The 1,948-nt window shown below is 35.8% G+C and overlaps 1 pseudogene; it reads left to right on the top strand.

The window, feature by feature from the left end:
* The first annotated feature begins 652 nt into the window (after window positions 1–652).
* Window positions 653–1,626, top strand: LOC124075549 (calcyclin-binding protein-like; annotated as a pseudogene).
* The last annotated feature ends 322 nt before the right edge of the window (window positions 1,627–1,948 follow it).

The following is a 1,948-nucleotide window of genomic DNA, read 5'->3' as shown; positions in this document are numbered from 1 at the left end:
GGACTACTCAAAGTGAATAATAGTTAATAAGGTTCAATTCTACATTTTAAGTGTAAAATAACTGAAGTGCTTTCTCTTTCTCGCTGAAGATGTCAAGAGATTTCTAGCTCAATGCAATCAAATAATCAAACTAGTCAGCAGAGGGGAACAATTTCAAATTCTGACAGAAAGGGTATGTAGTTTTTATTAAATATTCTGTGTAAGTATTGTCATCTGTTTTGTTTTAATGTAGTTTTCAAGTGCTATTTATTTATTTTGTTGTACTGTCGCGCTAGGAACTGAATCCAGGGCCTTACGCATGCTAGGAAAGTCCTCTACCACTGAGCTATATCCTCACCCCTCAAATTGCCCCTGAACTGCCTTTAAATTAGAATCATTAGTATACACATGTTTATTCTTTGAAGAAGTTAAACAAATTACCCCCCCCAAAAAAAAAAAACCTAAAACCAAAAAACAAAACAAAACAAAATCCCATATTTTCATTCTTCAGAAAATGATTAAACAAGTTATAGAACAATTAGATAATGAGTCACAAGGCAACTCTGGAAAGGAATGAGTTGTATTTTCATATATGATCTATGAAGTTATTTTTATGGTTTAAATAAGATGTATCTCCAGTGTGGGCCACGGGCTGACCCAGGCGGACCAGACCATGCCTTCAGCTCTGAACGAGCTGCAGAATGATTTAGAAGAGTTAAAGGTGTTGATGGAAAAGACCACTAGGAAAAGAGTATGTGATGCCCTTACAGCAGAAAAAAAAAAAAAAAAAAACAAGTTTGAGACAGAAATAAAGAACAAGATGCAACAGAAATCATAGAAGAAACCAGAACTTCTTGACAATGAAAAGCCAGCTGCTGTGGTTGCTCCCATCACAACAGGATCTACCTTGAAAATCAGTAATTATGGTGGGATCAATCCCATAAATTTGTGAAAATCTATATCACATTAATGGGAGTTCATCAAGTTCCCACCGAGAATATGCGGGTTCATTTCACAGAGAGGTCATTTGATCTTTTGGTAAAGAATCTCAATGGGAAGAGTTACTCCACAATTGTGAAGAATCTCTTGAAACCCATCTCTGTAAAAGGCAGTCCAAAAAAAGTTAAGAACGATACAGTTCTCATCTTATGTAGAAAGAAAGCAGAAAACACACTGTGGGAGTACTTGACTTGGGCTGAAAAAGAATGTAAAGAGAAAGAAAAGCCTTCACATGACACCGAAACAGATCCTAGTGAGGGATTAATGAATGTTCTAAAGAAATTTTATGAAGATGGAGATGACGATACGAAGCAAACCATTAATAAAGCCTGGGTGGAATCAAGAGAGAAACAAGCCAAAGGAGATACAGAATTTTGAAACATTTAAGTCTTTTGGGGAACTGTGATGTGGAAATATGGATGTTTCCAATAAGGGAATGTTGGAGAGCTGCACATATAAATTTGACATAACTATTTATACAGTAAAGGCAATAAATTCTCCTTTACTCGAGGATTTATTTAAATAAAATGTGCTTATTAAATACTTACTCCAAAGATGGTTTCATTGGTACCTGGTCATTCTCCCACCCCACACCCCCAAGAAAGAGTTATATGGCATTTTCACTGAAATGTAAAAAGCAAGTCCTACCTAATGAAAATGATAAATTGTGTATTTTTGTTCAGCTAGCAGTATTTGCTTGCATTTAAGTTAGTGACATCAGTTCCCAACAATATAATAAGAGTAAAACCTGAATTTTTGCATAAAAAAAGATGTATCCCCCAAACAGGTCATGTGTGAGACAGTGTAAGAAAGCTGAGATGTTAAGTGATTGGGTTATGATAGTCTTAACTAATCAGTGCATTAATCATCTGATAGGGATTAACTGGGATGTAACTGTAGGTAGGTGAGGTGTGGTTGAAGGAGGTAGGTTACTGGGGGCATGCCTTTGGGATATATACATACACATAAT

This window comes from Marmota monax, unplaced genomic scaffold (genome assembly GCF_021218885.2).
Source record: "Marmota monax isolate L192 unplaced genomic scaffold, Marmota_monax_Labrador192_F-V1.1 WCK01_AAM20220418_F8-fsc00113, whole genome shotgun sequence".
Classification (NCBI taxonomy): Eukaryota; Metazoa; Chordata; class Mammalia; order Rodentia; family Sciuridae; genus Marmota; species Marmota monax.
Note: the sequence above shows the minus strand (reverse complement) of the source record. Positions and strands in the feature narration are given on the sequence as shown.